This window comes from Dendrobates tinctorius, unplaced genomic scaffold, assembly GCF_039654945.1.
Source record: "Dendrobates tinctorius isolate UK_male_01 unplaced genomic scaffold, ASM3965494v1 ptg000032l, whole genome shotgun sequence".
In the NCBI taxonomy this organism is placed as follows: Eukaryota; Metazoa; Chordata; class Amphibia; order Anura; family Dendrobatidae; genus Dendrobates; species Dendrobates tinctorius.
The window spans coordinates 8,617,686-8,636,876 of NW_027361700.1; positions in this window are offsets into that span (position 1 = coordinate 8,617,686).

A 19,191-nucleotide genomic window follows, 5' to 3' on the forward strand; every position below is an offset into this window, starting at 1 on the left:
ATTCAAGTCTCCAGGTCCAGATGAATTACACCCCAGAGTACTGAAGGAGATAGCAAAATAAATTTTTTAACCACTCTCCATAATCTTTGAAAATTATTGGAGAACAGGAGAAGTCCAAGAAGACTGGAGAAAAGCAAATGTTCCTATCTTCAAAATGGGGAAGAAGGTGGACCCAGGGAACTATAGGCCATCGAGTCTGACTTCTATACCAGTAAAGATCTTTGAACAAATTATTAAACAACATTTATGTAAGTACCTGGATAAGAATGAAGTGATTAACCAGAGTCAGCATGGGTTTGTAACTAATAAGTTATGTCAGACTAACTTAATTTCCTTCTATGACAGAATCACCTACAGGGTGGACCATGCAAATGCTGTAGATATAGCATATCTTGACTTCAGCAAAGCATTTGACAAAGTATCTCACACAATCCTTATTGAAAAAATGACTAAGTATGGAATGGACAAGGCAACTTTTAGGAGGATTCATTTTTGGCTTAGTGATGGGACCCAAAGAGTGGTCATAAATGGCTGCACATCCAGTTGGAAGTTTGTCTCATGTGGGGTACCAAAGGGCTCTGTCCTGGGCTCTGTATTGTTCAACATCGTTATCAATGATTTAAATGAAGGAATTGAGGGTAAACTGATTAAATTTGCTGATGACACAAAGGTAGGAGGGATAGCTAATACTAGAGAAGAGAGAGAGAGGATTCAAAAAGATATAAATAAACTGGAGCAGTGGGCAGCAGCTAAGAATGGTTTTTAACAGGGGAACATGCAAAGTACTACATCTGGGCAATAAAAATGAAAAAAGCATATACAGAATGGGAGGAATAGGGCTAAGCAACAGCACATGTGAAAAAGACTTGGGTATACTAATAGATCATAAACTGAACATGAATCAACAGTGTGATGCAGCAGCAAAAAAGGAAAATGCAATTCTGAGATGTATTAACAGAAGCATACAGTCTAGATCATGCAAATTCATTATTGCCCTCTACTCCTCTTTGGTCAGACCTCATCTGAAATACTGTGTCCAGTTTTGGGCCCCACATTTTAAAAAAAGACATCAACAAACTGGAGCAAGTTCAGAGAAGAGAAACCAGAATAGTGACCGGTCTGCAAACCATGTCCTATGAGGAACTGTTACAGAATTTAGGAATGTTTAGCTTGCAAAAAAGAAGACTGAGAGGAGACTTAATAGCTGTCTACAAATATCTCAAGGGCTGTCACATTGTAGAAGGATCATCTCTATTCTCATTTGCACAAGGAAAGACTAGAAGCAATGGGATTAAACTGAATGTGAGGAGACACAGGTTAGATATTAGAAAAAAACTTTTTGACAGAGTGATCAATGAGTGGAGCAGGCTGCCATGAGAGGTCGTGAGTTCTACTTCAATAGAAGTCTTCAAACAGAGGCTGGACATACATCTGTCTGGGATGATTTAGTGAATCCTGCTTTGAGCAGGGGGTTGGACCAGATGATCCAGGAGGTCCCTTCCAACTCTTACCATTCTATGATTCTATATGCCCGTACTAGGAATATACATTTAATACAAAAAATAATTACAAATATGAAAATTAAAAAAAATAATTATTAGCAGAAGAATGACGGACCAAAGGAAGAGAAATAAAAAAATAAATAATTATGATCACATAAATAAGGCCCCAAGATAATTCATGCAGAAGGGAATTGTACAAGGAATTAAGTATCATAAAAAAGTGTAAAATCCCAAAAGGGGTTAAATATGCACAAATAATTGCACTGAAATAAATCCAAAAAGAGGGAGTATATACCAGAGATCAGCGCCCAGTGATAGTGAAAATAAAAACAAAAAAGCAGCCCCAAAAAAATATGGATGTGAAAAGGTGAAAAATCACAAGTGCAGAAACAATTAAAGTGCGTAAGTGCAGAGCACAAATGTAAGGGCAATGAAGCACAATAAAGTGCTTAATGTGGAGAAACAGAGATGGAGGAACAATATAAAAGGGGCCTGTACCTTTACGAGCCACCGGTCCTAGTACAGCGCACACCCCCACATGCATTTCGGAATGAAATTCCTTTGTTCTGACTAATTCCTACTTTCCAGGACGTCCTTCCTGACAGCACCACCAGGAGAAATACCAAATAACTCCTGCTAGGGCGGGATCACTGGTTGGAGGACTTTCCTCCCAAAGGCCATCTGTTGATTTGACAGAACGTCCAACCTATAATGTCTGCAAAAAGTTTCTCTTCTTTTCCTCAGGAAGCACTATAGAGGAACCCTTGCCTTCTCACGTGTCAGAATTAGAATAGCAAAACAACTCTCCTTCCTCTGAGCTTGGGTCCACGTTCTATCGGGGTCTCTTAGGTCAACAGGACTGGGACGGCATTAGAGCAGAAACTGTGTTCTGTACCACTTCCCTAATCATGGTTTTTATGCTGGTTATCCATATGGCATGCTCTTTTAAGTAATTTGGTAAAGCAATCCTCACAGAGCTTTTTATCATAGCTCTCCGGAAATCTGACATTACATATGGCACATCTATTAGCTTCCTTTTGGACGCTGAGGTGGACCGCCTACGTGTCTCTTTGTCCTAAAACACAATATACAAAAAGACCCCTGTAGCTACTTGGATCTAGGGCAAGTAAGGTGACTTAATACGCTTTACTCACATGATCCAAGGATGGCTCTAAGGACTGGACGTCAGAACGGCTAGCACTCTCCATAGTAAGGTAGGAGTGCTGCCAGCTGTCCCTCACCCTTAAGTAGTCCACCTTACATGGATTCAGGACATCTGATTAGTCAGCCTTCTGAGACCCTGTTGCTGCCAATTCCAGTTAATGTGTGACCTTTGACAGTATTGTGCGTGCTTCGCCTGGAATGCATGCTAGAACACAGGAGAACACCGGTATCTGGCACCATCTTTCTGGCTAGTCACATGATCCCCTGCGTACATGCCCCCGGAAGCCGTGTCACAAGCATGCCCACCAATGACGTGTTGTGCTGGAAATTTGCCCAGGAGCGCACGCTGTCAGCCAGAAACCAACCCCGGTGCCTAGACATGGAACTGGCAGCTGACACCAAGAGCCCCTTGGAGACGAATACAGCTAGTCCCAGGAGCACACAGCTTGACCAGACTCTGAGAGACCCTCAGGGTATCAGCATGATAACGGAAGCAAGCCCGCTGGACATGGCCTTCAAAGCCCAGAGCCCTCTAGAGAGGGATATGGCTATGCCCGTGAGCCCCCAGTTCAGCCGGATACTGATGGACTCCTTTAAAAAGAACTTCAGTGAGGCTCCAAGGTATGCACAGCCTATTCAGAGAACCTTCGCACGTGTGTTCCTCTTCCACGTCTGTGCCTGATAGGAACAAGAAAAACACTGAAAGGGGGTGGTAGGGAGGGACTATTTAACCTCTTCTGTGTTCTTGTCCCTACCAAGGATAAGAAGGACTACCTCATCCTGTTGGTGCTGTCAGGAGGGACGTTCTGGAAAAAGAGACTATATTCTTGCTATGTGTTTATTTACAATATAACTATAGGACTAGCAATGGATAGGTGTCTTATAGGCACCTCTCCATTAGTAATTCTAGGGCTTGATGTCACCTGGCAATACAAAGGTGACATCAACCCCACAAATACGAACCCCACTTGCCACCACTACAGGGCAAGTGGGAGGAGCCGGGCAAAGCATCAGAATTGGGGCATCTAATAGATGCACCTTTTCTGGGTGGCTGAGGGCTGCTATTTTTAGACTGGGGAGCCTTGGCCCCTTACCAGCCTGAGAATACCAACCCCCAGCTGTCTGTTTTAGCTTGGCTGGTTGTCAAAAATGGAGAGGACTACATGCCGTTTTCTTTTATTATTCATTTAAATAATTAAAAATACAGCATTGGGACCCTTCTATTCTTGATAACCACCCTTGCTGAAGCTGAGAATTGCAGCCCCAAGCTGTGAGTTTGCCTGGATGGTTATCAAAAATACAGGGGAACTCTCATCATTTTTTTTTTATTTATTTACAGCACAGAAGCCAGCTAATGAATACTTCCATCAGCAACTCCTGCTCTCACTGTTATTAGCAGCAGCAGGCGTGGGATAATGGGAGCAGTAGTTTCATTAGCCAACACCAGTGACCGGAGGTAAACTTTATACCTCCGATCACAGTCTTTTGACAGCGTGGGAACCGCGTCTGTCTGACTGGCGGTGATGATTTTACCACAGATCAGAAGCAGTGTTTGCAACTAGATTATTCCCCTGTTTGAGGAAGCCCGATAGGTGAAACAGCGCTGTCGGGGTATGGCTGGGTAACACAGATCTCTGGGTTATGACACTTTTGGTGTAAGTTACTATGTCTTATTTTGTAACAATATTCTGTTTAATCATGTATTGGTATTCAGATCGAGTTACCAGCACTGGTATATGTTCATATGGGAACGCTCTGTTAAAATACTATGCAGCTTTTGCACAGTGCACTTTATTTTATGCTGCTATAGAGATTTATGCATTTGTGAGTGCCCCTATAATTCATGCTGCAGAAAGTACACAATGCACTTTATTATTATTTTTTGCTGCTATTTTGTATTGTAGACCAGTGCTGAGATTATAGCTATGGACATTTAATGATACATATGAAAGCACTTATATTTATTTTGCAGCACTTGCACTATGCACTTCATTTTTTTGCTGCTATTTTTGATTATAGACAAGTGCAGCATGTGGTTATCATTAGAGTTGAGCGAAACGGGTCGAAAAATTTCAAAAGTCTCCGACTTTTGGCAAAGTCGGGTTTCATGAAACGAAACCTGACCCTAGGATGAGGTCGGCCACGAGGTCGGCGACTTACGCGCCAAAGTCGCGTTTCATAAGTTTGTTTTGCGCTCTTTTTCAGCCAATCAGGATCTCCGGATGGCTCCTTGGACACGACCAAGCAAATCCCGGAAGGTCTCTTGAGCAAAGGTAATAGGTTTTTGACAACTATGAGTGACAATTACCTTTCACAGCTAATTCAGGACCCAACAAGAGGGGGGGCACTGCCACACCTAATATTAACCAACAGGCCAGACCGCATATCAAATATAAGGGTTGGGGGTCACTTGGGTAATAGTGATTACTAGAGTTGAGCGAAACGGGTCAAAAAATTTCAAAAGTCGCCGACTTTGGGCAAAGTCGGGTTTCATGAAACGAAACCCGACCCTAGGATGAGGTCGGCCACGAGGTCGGCGACTTACGCGCCAAAGTCGCGTTTCAAAAGTTTGTTTTGCGCTCTTTTTCGGCCAATCAGGATCCACGGACACTGTGGGCAACGTGATGACATAGGCAGGGGTCACCACCATCTTTCAGAAGGGCATGCAAGTGATTGGCTTGCTTTGGTGGGCGTCACAGGGGGTATAAAAGGGCGTGCACGCCGACCGCCATCTTACTTCTGCCGATCTCAGTATAGGGAGAGGTTGCTGCTGATTCTGTAGGGAGAGCGTTAGGCAGGGAAGAAGACAAAAAAACTGCTTCTGCTGCTAGCAATTTGGCCTGCACAACACACCAGTCACTGTGTGTGCAGTGCAAGGGGAGGCTATATAGTAGTGTATCAGTGGTGTTGGTTGTTGGGCTGCCTTCTAAGGCTTCCTGACATTCCTGCATTGCTGTTTACCCACTGCTCCGCAAACTGCTTTTTTAAAAGCAATCCCAATTTTTTTTTTTGTCCTGCTGAGAAGAAAAAAAAACTGCTTCTGCTGCTAGCGATTTGGCCTGCACAACACACCAGTCACTGTGTGTGCAGTGCAAGGTGAGGCTATATTGTGGTGTATCAGTGGTGTTGGTTGTTGGGCTGCCTTTTAAGGCTTCCTGACAGGCTGGCATTGCTGTTTACCCACTGCTCTGCAAACTGCTTTTTTAAAAGCAATCCAATCTCCCTTATCCTCTAGTCACTTTTGTCACAGCTGTGCCATCGAACCTGTGACATAGCGCTCAGATATCAGTGGCCCTCACACAATCCAAAAGTGTCCAGTGTCCACAAGTGTCTGCAGAAATTCAAAATCTCCCTTATCCTCTAGTCACTTTGGTCACAGCTGTGCCATCGAGCCTGTCACATAGCGCTCAGATATTCATTGGGCCTCACACAATCCAAAAGTGTCCAGTGTCCACAAGTGTGTGCAGAAATTCAAAATTTCCCTTATCCTCTAGTCACTTTGGTCACAGCTGTGCCATCGAGCCTGTCACATAGCGCTCAGATATTCATTGGGCCTCACACAATCCAAAAGTGTCCAGTGTCCACAAGTGTGTGCAGAAATTCAAAATCTCCCTTATCCTCTAGTCACTTTGGTCACAGCTGTGCCATCGAGCCTGTCACATAGCGCTCAGATATTCATTGGGTCTCACACAATCCAAAAGTGTCCAGTGTCCACAAGTGTGTGCAGAAATTCAAAATCTCCCTTATCCTCTCGTCACTTTTGTCACAGCTGTGCCATCGAGCCTGTGACATAGCGCTCAGATATCAGTGGCCCTCACACAATCCAAAAGTGTCCAGTGTCCACAAGTGTCTGCAGAAATTCAAAATCTCCCTTATCCTCTAGTCACTTTGGTCACAGCTGTGCCATCGAGCCTGTCACATAGCGCTCAGATATTCATTGGGCCTCACACAATCCAAAAGTGTCCAGTGTCCACAAGTGTGTGCAGAAATTCAAAATCTCCCTTATCCTCTAGTCACTTTGGTCACAGCTGTGCCATCGAGCCTGTCACATAGCGCTCAGATATTCATTGGGCCTCACACAATCCAAAAGTGTCCAGTGTCCACAAGTGTGTGCAGAAATTCAAAATCTCCCTTATCCTCTAGTCACTTTGGTCACAGCTGTGCCATCGAGCCTGTCACATAGCGCTCAGATATTCATTGGGCCTCACACAATCCAAAAGTGTCCAGTGTCCACAAGTGTCTGCAGAAATTCAAAATCTCCCTTATCCTCTAGTCACTTTGGTCACAGCTGTGCCATCGAGCCTGTCACATAGCGCTCAGATATTCATTGGGTCTCACACAATCCAAAAGTGTCCAGTGTCCACAAGTGTGTGCAGAAATTCAAAATCTCCCTTATCCTCTAGTCACTTTGGTCACAGCTGTGCCATCGAGCCTGTCACATAGCGCTCAGATATTCATTGGGTCTCACACAATCCAAAAGTGTCCAGTGTCCACAAGTGTGTGCAGAAATTCAAAATCTCCCTTATCCTCTAGTCACTTTGGTCACAGCTGTGCCATCGAGCCTGTCACATAGCGCTCAGATATTCATTTGGCCTCACACAATCCAAAAGTGTCCAGTGTCCACAAGTGTGTGCAGAAATTCAAAATCTCCCTTATCCTCTAGTCACTTTGGTCACAGCTGTGCCATCGAGCCTGTGACATAGCGCTCAGATATCAGTGGCCCTCACACAATCCAAAAGTGTCCAGTGTCCACAAGTGTCTGCAGAAATTCAAAATCTCCCTTATCCTCTAGTCACTTTGGTCACAGCTGTGCCATCGAGCCTGTCACATAGCGCTCAGATATTCATTGGGCCTCACACAATCCAAAAGTGTCCAGTGTCCACAAGTGTGTGCAGAAATTCAAAATCTCCCTTATCCTCTAGTCACTTTGGTCACAGCTGTGCCATCGAGCCTGTGACATAGCGCTCAGATATCAGTGGCCCTCACACAATCCAAAAGTGTCCACAAGTGTCTGCAGAAATTCAAAATCTCCCTTATCCTCTAGTCACTTTGGTCACAGCTGTGCCATCGAGCCTGTCACATAGCGCTCAGATATTCATTGGGCCTCACACAATCCAAAAGTGTCCAGTGTCCACAAGTGTGTGCAGAAATTCAAAATCTCCCTTATCCTCTAGTCACTTTGGTCACAGCTGTGCCATCGAGCCTGTCACATAGCGCTCAGATATTCATTGGGCCTCACACAATCCAAAAGTGTCCAGTGTCCACAAGTGTGTGCAGAAATTCAAAATCTCCCTTATCCTCTAGTCACTTTTGTCACAGCTGTGCCATCGAGCCTGTGACATAGCGCTCAGATATCAGTGGGCCTCACACAATCCAAAAGTGTCCAGTGTCCACAAGTGTCTGCAGAAATTCAAAATCTCCCTTATCCTCTAGTCACTTTGGTCACAGCTGTGCCATCGAGCCTGTCATATAGCGCTCAGATATTCATTGGGTCTCACACAATCCAAAAGTGTCCAGTGTCCACAAGTGTGTGCAGAAATTCAAAATCTCCCTTATCCTCTCGTCACTTTTGTCACAGCTGTGCCATCGAGCCTGTCACATAGCGCTCAGATATCAGTGGGCCTCACACAATCCAAAAGTGTCCAGTGTCCACAAGTGTCTGCAGAAATTCAAAATCTCCCCTGTCCTATAGACACCTTGTACCTTGTTTTACATTACTATATAGTTTGTTGGATTTTGTCTACATTTCTACCAAAAATGAGGAAGGCTGGTGGAAGAGGCCGTGGAATTGGGCGGGGGTTGGCAGCTGGTAATGATGGTGTTGGTGGTGTATCTGATGGTAGTGGCAAAAGCAAAATAGGACCGAATGCAGGAGGTGTTGAGCCTGCGTCATCGTCTGGCTACATAAGGCCTCGAATGCTTAGTTTTCTAGGAGTTGGCAAACCGCTTTTAAAGCCAGAGCATCAGGAAAAAGTTTTGTCTTACATTGCTGACTCAGCCTCCAGCTCTATCGCCTCCTCTTCTTCAGTTGTAAAAAGTAAAAGCACTGAGTCGTCATTGGAGGCTCATGTTCATGAACCACACCTTTCCTTGTGTCCTTCACCCCAACCAAGATTGAAGGATGACGCAGGCCATACTACTGATTACTCCATGGAGCTGTTTTCACATACCATGCCTGGATTATCAAGTCAAATGGTGAATTACCCAGGCCAAGATGAATCTGACATGGAGTGCACTGATGCACAGCCGCTGATGGATGATTCTGTTGGTACATTCACTCAGAGCACTACATTGTCCTCGCAGTGTACAGAGCCAGATTCTGACCCTGATGAGACTCAGGTGCCCCTTCCCGCACACTATACCACCATACACGGTGACACAGAGGAAGGTGCACATGACATAGAAGAGGAGGTGATGGATGACCCAGTTGTTGACCCAGATTGGCATCCATTGGTGGAAAAGGGTGCTGCTTCCAATAGTTCAGATGAGGAGCATCCACAGCAGACATCGACATCGCAACAGCTGTTATCTGGCAGGCCCGGAGCACTCCAAAGACAGGTTCCAAACATCAAAAGAGTTGCTGGACAGCTTGTCCAGAGGGTCAAAAGATCACAGCGTGCTAGGCCGCAAAATGTCTGCCAAAGTAGGAAGAGTGCAGTGTGGCACTTTTTTGACCAAAATCCTCATGATCAGGCCAAGGTTATCTGTAAGAAGTGCGCAAAGACCTTTAGCCGAGGGAAAAATCTGAAAAATTTGAATACCAGTTGCATGCTTAGACATTTAACCAGCATGCACTTGCAAGCGTGGACACAACACCAAACCTCAAGTGCCACATGTGCAACTGATCACAACGAAGGTAGTCAGCAACGCTACATTGTTTCCCCCACTGTAAGCCCACCGGTTAGCACAGCAGCAAATGTTGAGGTGTCGTTGCAAGGCCACAGCAGTCAGGGAATCCCACTGTTATATCAACGAAAGACTGATTCTAGGCCATCAGAAAGAACACCAACTCCATCACCATCATCAACCCTCTCTCAGTCCGCCCTGTCCACCGCTACTTCCACCATATGCAGCTCTCAAGTCCAGCTCAACCTCCCAGACACTATGAGTAGGTCAAGAAAGTACTCAGTCTCTCATCCGCGTACACTGGGTTTGAACGCCCACATTGCCAAACTAATCTTGTTTGAGATGATGCCCTTTCGGTTGGTGGAAAGCACAGCTTTCCGCGAACTCATGGCCTATGCAGTACCACGCTATGACCTACCCAGTCGCCACTTCTTCTCTCGCAAAGCCATCCCAGCCCTCCACCATCATGTGAAAGACCGCATTGTCCATGCACTCAAGCAGTCAGTGAGCGGAAAGGTGCACCTCACAACTGATGCATGGTCCAGTCGGCATGGCCAGGGCCGTTACGTGTCCATCACTGCGCACTGGGTTAATGTGGTGGATGCAGGGTCCACAGGGGACAGCGGTGGTGGGACAGTGCTGCCTAGCCCACGGTATAGGAAACAGTTGGCTGTAGGCGTTCGACCCTCCTCCTCCTCCAGAAGCGAAAGCTCGTCCACAGAGCGCAGTCGTACGAGCACTCCATCTGCAGCTGCCACTGTTGCACACGATGTGTCCCCCTATCGAGCAGCTAGTGGAAAGCGTCAGCAGGCTGTGTTGCAGATGATGTGTTTGGGCAACAGACACACCGCCGAGGTGCTGGCCGAGTACTTGAAGCGACAAACTGAGTCATGGCTGGGCAGTGTACATCTTGAGGCAGGCAAGGTAGTTAGTGATAACGGCCGTAATTTTGTGGCAGCCATAGCCCTTTCAAAACTCAGCCATATACCTTGCTTGGCTCACACCTTGAACCTGGTGGTGCAGTGCTTCCTCAAAAATTATCCGGAGTTAACAGCCCTGCTCCAGAAGGTGCGAAGACTGTGTGCGCACATCCGCCGGTCGCCTGTACACTCCGTTCTTATGCAGAAGCTGCAGCGATTGCTCCACCTTCCCAACCACTGCCTCATTATCGACATTGCAACAAGGTGGAACTCCACCCTGCACATGGTGGAGCGGCTGTGCGAGCAGAGGCAGGCCATAATGCATTTGTGGGAGGATACACGGCCAGGCACTTTGAGAGCAGACATGGAGTTGACAGGTGTGCAGTGGTCGAAGCTGAAAGACCTCTGTAAAGTCCTTCAGTGTTTTGAGGAATGCACACGGCTGGTAAGCGCAGACAACGCCATCCTAAGCATGAGCATCCCACTTATGTGTCTGCTCATGCAAACTTTGACGCACCTTAAGGAGCAGGCGTCTGCAGCCAATGTTGATGAGGAGGAAGAGGAGGAGGGAATCCTTGATGACATTCAGCCATTGTCTGCTCAGGGACCTCTCCTGGACGAGGTGGAGGAAGAAGAGGAGGAGGAGGAGGATGATGGGGATGATTACTTAGGGGAGGAGGATGCATCTCGTGGGGCTAGTGAAAATGTTGGTGTGGCAAGGTCTGGTACAGGGTTTGTGCGTGACTGGAGGGATGTGGATTTGCCAGAAAGTGCTCCTCCAACCAGCACTCGCAGTGCATCATTGACACCGGGAACATTGGCCCACATGTCAGATTATGCCTTGCAGATCCTAAAAAGGGACCCACGCATTGCCAAAATGATGAACGATGACGACTACTGGTTGGCCAGCATCCTGGATCCACGCTATAAAGGCAAATTACAAAACATCATGCCACAGGAGAACCTTGACCTAATATTGGCTAATAAACAAGCAACTCTGGTAAATCGGTTGCTTGAGGCATTCCCAGCACACAGCAGCGGTGATGGTTCTCACACGAGCCGTACGGGCCAGGGGCAGCTTGGCAGAGGTGTTCGTGGTGCACACAGCAGAAGTGGCGTTGGAGACAGGGGTTTCATGACAATGTTGTGGACTGATTTTTCAAGTACCGCTCACACAACTGGTAATACTGCATCGATGGAAAGTGACAGGAGACAGCAGTTGTCAACTATGGTTACAAACTACTTTTCCTCCCATATCGATGTTCTCCCACACAGGTCATTCCCCTTTGACTATTGGGCCGCTAAACTGGACACCTGGCCTGAATTGGCACAATATGCCTTACAGGAGCTCGCTTGCCCAGCTGCAAGTGTGCTATCGGAAAGAGTCTTCAGTGCAGCTGGATCAATCCTGACAGAAAAAAGGACCCGTCTGTCAACCCAAAATGTGGATGATCTAACCTTCATTAAAATGAACCACGCATGGGTGTCCAAGGATTTTGTCCCACCTTCCCCTGATGACACATAGGGTGACAGAAAAATGGCTTGCTTTGGTCCACCTCTTCCTGGGACTTGACCTATTTCACCTTTTGCATCAGCTGAATGTCCAACATCAATATATGCCACTTTCTAAAACTCCCTAACTGTGCTGCCTCCCCCCCATGGCCGGGGTCACCACCTAGCGCACGACACCGTGCGAGTGCCGTTGCCCTGGACAGGTGGGTAGGCCGACTCTTGGGCGCGGGCACTGGCACAGGGTCCTTCATAGTGCAATCAAGTGTCTCTGATGGTGGTGGTGCACACCCGCCGTCAGACACACCGCCGTACTATGAGGGGCCCAGTGCCAGTACCGACGCCCACGAGTGGGCCCCCCTTGCTTGGGCAGGGCCCCAGCATTTGCAATCTTTACCTCTCCCTGCTCCTCCGCTGTGTAGTCTGGGCCGTCAAATCCATACTGTGCCTGACACTGTCTGAGCCTGCCTCCTGATGTATAGACATATATTTTGAATGTGTACGCTATCCATACATGTTATCTGGGGATACGGTACCCTTTCTAACCTTTGTGCAATCACGTGCAATCCATACTGGGCCTAACACCGTCTGAGCCTGCCTCCTGATGTATAGACATATATTTTTTAAATGTGTACGCTATCCATACATGTTATCCGGGGAAACGGTACCCTTTCTAACCTTTGTGCAATCACGTGCAATCCATACTGGGCCTAACACCGTCTGAGCCTGCCTCCTGATGTATAGACATATATTTTGAATGTGTACGCTATTCATACATGTTATCTGGGGATACGGTACCCTTTCTAACCTTTGTGCAATCACGTGCAATCCATACTGGGCCTAACACCGTCTGAGCCTGCCTCCTGATGTATAGACATATATTTTGAATGTGTACGCTATCCATACATGTTATCTGGGGATACGGTACCCTTTCTCACCTTTGTGCAATCACGTGTAATCCATACTGGGCGTGAGAACGGCTGGCGAGCTGTTAAGCAAGCTACAGCACCTGTGGTTTGCACACGCAAGTTTTTCATTTTTTCAGGAATGACGGTTAGGCCTAATTCCGGAACTGCGGTTGACCTGCACTTACTGGGAAATCATTGTTCGCGGGTAATAATTGTAATCAGTGATTTCCATCACTAACGTTGTTCAGCGGGTTATCTGCACCTGTAAGCGACAAACGCTGGCCTTTTCAGTGTAGCGCACATGCAGCCACGGACATGTAAGGGCATGACACACCAGTTATTGGCCAATCTCATGTGTCAGAGCCTCACGAGTCCCTCTAGTAAGCCGGACTCGGACCGCGGGGCATGACGGAGTCTCGTTCGTTAACGGAATTAAGCTTGCAATGTGTGCATCTGTTCTGTAGCTGGCATGGTTGAGGTTTCCCAGGTGGAGTCGAATTTAACCGTAGGCTCCACTCCTGGTGGTGCCCTTCTGGACATTCCTTTAAGGTTCAGCTTTGCAACCATACTGCCCACGTAAAACAAACACTTTGCCTTCATGAACGCTGTTTGGAGGGTCATGACTCGTGGGAATAACGCCGCCCAATCAGTTAACCTGCTAGAGAGATCGTTCGTTGCTCCCAAGCATGACATCACACTCCCTAGGAAGAAGGTAATGCCACTGTGGCGACCGTACTCCTGGGGGCGACACAAGTGCACTGATGCCCAGCCACTGCTCGATGAATCTGCTGGTACATTGACCCAGACCACTACATTCCCCTCGCACGCTACACGACCTGAATCTGACCCTGATGAAACTCAGGTTACCCTTCCCATATACAGTTCCATCTTACACGGTGACAAAGAGGAAGCTGCAGATGAAAGTGCAGGTTCGGCCCACCCGCCATCAGACACACCACCGTACTATCAGGGGCCCTGTGCCAGTGCCGTCGCCAACGAGTGGGCCCCCCCTGCTTGCTCAGGATCACAGCACTTGCAAAGTTGAAATACTGTGCAGTGAGATGGAAGATGGGGACGACGAGGAGTCCAGACAAGTACAGGGATTCCATAGCGAGGAGACTTATTTGATTGTTTTCAATGTTGGGACAGTAATTTTTGGGGAGCACTATACTCTGGAGAATGATAGATGGGGCCCACCATACACTGGAACATTCCAAAGGTGGACATCAGACACTGGAGCAGCATTTACAGGGCCCATTATACACTAGAGCATTAAAAATGGGGCCCATTATGTTTGGAGCATTATTTGGGCCCATAAGACAGTGGAGCTTCATCCATGGGGACCAACATATACTGTAGCATTATGTGGAGCTCATCATATACTGTTTCAAACATTATATGGGACCAATGATTCTGTATGGAGAAATAGATGGGCCTTGTCATGAGATGTAAAAAGTGAGGTATTTTTCATTGTACTATACCGCTATTTCTCTGCCGTATCGGAGCATGATGAGTTGTGGTATGTGTTAAAGGGGCGCTCTTTCGCCCAGGGCACATGAAAACCTGCAGCCAGCCCTCCCCCCCCACAACTTTAGCCAAATAACCCCCATTTTTCAGTGCGTAATTTGTATTATGAAGTTAATTAAGGTTGACAAGCTTAAGTAAGAAGAATTGATGCTTTTGGCATTCAAATGGACACTGTAGGTGTGTTTCCTGTCCTCCTCTCACTGCCGACTTTTATTCCCCATTGACTTACATTGGGTTTCGTGTTTCGGGACGACCCCGACTTTTCCCTATAATCGGACGATCTTGCTCGACCCGACTTTTGGAAAAGTCGGGTTTCACGAAACGAAACGTGACCCTAAAAAACCAAAAGTCGCTCAACTCTAGTTATCATTAATCTTGTGAAATTTTTTCATGGATACAACTCTGGAATATATGAGGATTTTGTGATGATGGCATTTTGCACTATGCACTTTAAATTTTGTTATTGCTAATATATTTCATATTATGTGAATTTGTTTTTCGGAGGACATTGTTACAGTTGATATTACTTTCACCAGCTTTTTTTGTAACCAGCTTTTTCTTCCCCGATGAGGATTACTTGTTTGTTGAGTTCATGTTTTTAATGTTATGAATAAAATTATTTTTTATCCATTTCTTTGCCTCTGTATCCCTATTCATTCAATGGGGATTTTGCTAATATAGATTATTACAAGGGATGGAAGGCCTCTCATATGATGAAAAATGGGGCTTGTTTAGCATAGAAAAAAAGACGCCTCAGAGGAGATCTCATTTGTATGTATAAATATATGTGTGGCCAGTACCAAGGACTGGCGCATGACTTATTTCTTCCAAAGACCATACTGAGGACCAGGGGGCACTCATTACGGGTGGAAGAAAGGTGATTCCGGCAGATAAACAGGAAAAGGTTCTTTACAGTTAGAGCAGTCAGACTGTGGAGAGGTAGTAATGACGGACACTATGACAGCTTTTAAAAAAAGGCTGGACAATTTTCTTGATACACAAGATATAGTTAAATTAGTGACAAAATGTACATTTGGTGGTGAAAGGTTGAACTCGATGCGATGGACTTAGGCCTTTTCTCAACCTATTTAACCATGTATACAGGACAACAGAAGCTGTACTGTGCTATATATATATATATATATATATATAAAATAAAAAAAAAATTTTTAAAAAAGGGCAGCATTACCAAACTTATACAGTTGGTTCAGAACCTATTCAGCAGTGTCCAAACAACCGAGTTAAGAAATCAAGAAAAATAGGCAGCACTCCAAATTAAATGTGAAAAAAGGCTGCCACCTGAGGATCAGTAAAGTATCCGCTTTTTTCACATTTAATTTGGAGTGCTGCCTATTTTTCCTGATTTTTTATATATATATATATATATATATATATATATATATATACACACACACACACACACACACATATATACTGTATATACGCACATATATACACATATATATACACACACATACTGTATATACATATACACACACATAAGATGCCTGATGTATGTCAGTCCTGTAAGTCCCTTTTAATGATAAGGTGATGACTAAATTCAACCTTCAGACCATTCTGTTCTACTAACTATGCATGGATTGATACAGTATGTACCTAAAGCAATAAAACTGACCAGTTTACATTATCTTAAAGGGGATCTCCTAGAATGTGATAAAAATTGACCTTGTCACATTTCATACTGCAACCCATCCTTGTCAGGAGTCATCAGTATACTCCATGCTGACTATTTAGTAGGTGAAACATCCTGAATATCTTTCTATTTACCAATATAAATTAAAATTACCGAAAGCAATAAATAGAAATGGAGGGGAAAAATGAGAAGGGAAGTGCGTTGTCCATAAAACCTTAGGGATTAAATAACACATTTCTATATGCGGTAAAATATGCCAGAGAGGCTATCATTAATTTTTCCATATATAATAGAAATGGCAAAATACACAGAGCTAAGTTTATTTTGGGCACTGATGTACTTTTCTCCCATTAAAAATAAATTAATCAGCAAATTCCTACACAGTTAAGCCCTCTTTCTGTAAATATAACACAGCTGTAATGCATTACAAGGTGAGATTGCTCGAAATTTACTTTAGAATGCGTTACACATAAGTAGGTTCTCTGCAGCTACCCTTGCAACAAAAGCATGTTAAATAAACTGAGAAAATTCTGTTTGCTTTGTAATGTTTTGAAAGAAGTGGGATATACCTTACACTTATAAAGTTTCTTTATATGACTCATTTTATAAGATGTTAAAGTGAGGAAGTTTGGCTTGGAAAACAGAATTAACAAAATTGCGTTCTGTCGACTCAAAACCAACCTGTTTCTGTGTGCTCTCAAAAAAAAAAATCCATGGCGGTCGACAAATGTTCACACAGATATTTCCAAATGTGCTGTGTTCTCAAAGGAAAGATATACTGTGAAATTAAAAATGTGCACTCTGAAAAGCACAACATTCCTGCTTTAAAAAGGTTAAAAAAAAAAATATTTGTTTTTATTTATTTTACTCATTTATATAGCGTCATTAATTCCACAGCGCTTTACAGACATTATTATCACTGTCCCTGATGGGGCTCACAATCTACATTCCCTATCAGTAGGTCTTTGCTGATTTCATGCTGAATTAATTTAATAAAGCAAACATTATATGTGTTATGTAAACTATGATTACACTGAAGATCAGAGTTGTCTTGTTAATTAGCAAGGAAAATTCATTCCTTTTTGCACTATTTTTACAAGTTTTTCTTTAAATTATTTGTGCAAGCAAAGATAAGAAATGTTAATATATCTTATTACTAAAAATGCTTCTTCCTACACTCATAAGATATCCTCTTTCCCCTACATTGATCAATCACTGATTTCACTGACAAAAATTTGTCCTCAGTGAGGCAAAGATGATAAATGATCAGTTTCACTGAATGGTCAGGTTACAGCTGCTGTACATAGGAAAGAGACACACAAAAGGAACAAAAGGATTGCATAAGACTTGTAAATCTTAAATCAATCCACTGTTAGTCAAACTCTCCACAAATGGAGAAAATTCAGGATTAGTGCTACTCTCCCAAGGAGTGAGCAATCTTTTAAGACTGTATAAAAAGAGGAGAACCCCATATTGACTACACCATTAGCCTCATCAAATGCTAAGCCTGATGTGGTGGCTTAGAATTGGATGACAATATTGTTCACATCATACTAACAACTGGCGCTCTAATTGGTAGACTAACATGACTGAATTGGTAAGTTACCTCTACAAGCTCATCCTTGGACTCTTGTTTTTTGCTACTTTTGAATATACAGGTTCAAAATGCCTCAATTTTAAATTCTGTGAATATGACTTCTCAAAACACTGTGACAAAAATACAAATGGGAAGTGTGACAACTCATCAATGATGATCACATAAATGCATGTAGGATCATTACAGACCCCCCAAAATTATCTTTTTTTAAGGGACATGTCAAATTCTGTGACAACTAGGTATGATGCTCATTATAATGGCATATCATGACGTCCTTTACATCTTATATTTATGTGGTATGATTGGTTAACTCTCTCCATAGCTGTGATTGGCATCCCTGAGTAGGTGGTCACTTCCTGCACCCTTGGTACGGGCTTCAATATTGGTTTATATGCATATGTAAAGGCTATATAAAGGGTCGTGTCTGGCTGGCCGCCATTCATGCCATTGTCCCATCCACTGATGATGACGCATATGCGGTGAAACATTTTGGGGGTCACTTAGTGATGACACCCCAGGGTGCCAACTAATTAAAGCATACAGCAGGAAGTTTCTCATAAACTGTTTAAATATAAGGCAGTTTAGACACTTTTTATTATCAATGCCCTGTATGTATTTTAGTCAATTTAATAAAAGTTAAGTCTTATAGCTTGTCAAGAGTGGGATCCAATAAAGGGTTCTGCCCTTTTTGTACAATTTGAATATATCCCACCCAAGTCCTTTCCTTTTTGCCCTTTGTTTATTTCTAATTCTTTTAAGACTGCTCCAAAATCACAAGTCAAGAGGTATGACTTACTGAATACTCTGCAAATTGCAAAAAAAACAACTATGTTCATGTGTCTACTATTAGAAAACCACTGAACAAGAATGGTGATCAAGAACACCACTAAAGAACATAACAATTGTCCAAAAAAACAGTGTGGATCATCTCCCCAGACCAGGAGACTATGGATGTTCCACAAAGTCCTAAGAAAATGATTTATAGATAGATGAGACAAAAGTGGAAGTATTTAGCACAAATGCTTGGAGGAAAAAAAAAATGGATACCAGTATAAGATCTCCATTCCTATTGTGAAACATGATGGAGGGAGCTCATGGTTTGAGGGTGCCTTGCTCGGTGCTTTGAGATAGTTTAAGAAGCAAAAAATTCAAGCATATATCAAAACATTTTACGTAAGAACAGCAGTACATGACCTGAAGCTGAAAAGATATTGGATGATGCAATAGGACAATGACTGAGAGCATGCAACTAAAGAGTGGTGGAAAATGAAGAGGATTTGTTATTTTTTGTGATCCCAAAAGGTGCTGTACACTCAAGGCAACCCAAAAATACTGACTAGTTGAAACATATTTGCAGGGAGAAATTATTCAAAGTTCCTCCTCAATATTGTGCAAATCTTACTTGCAATTACAGGAAACATATGAAAAAAGTTATTACTATCAAAGTGGGATCTACAGGGTCACTTACTTTGTTTCCTTGCACAGTAGATGTTTAGCCAGTGTGCTCAACAATAGACATGAAAAGTACAACTGTTTTTATGTTATTAGTTTAATTATATTGTGT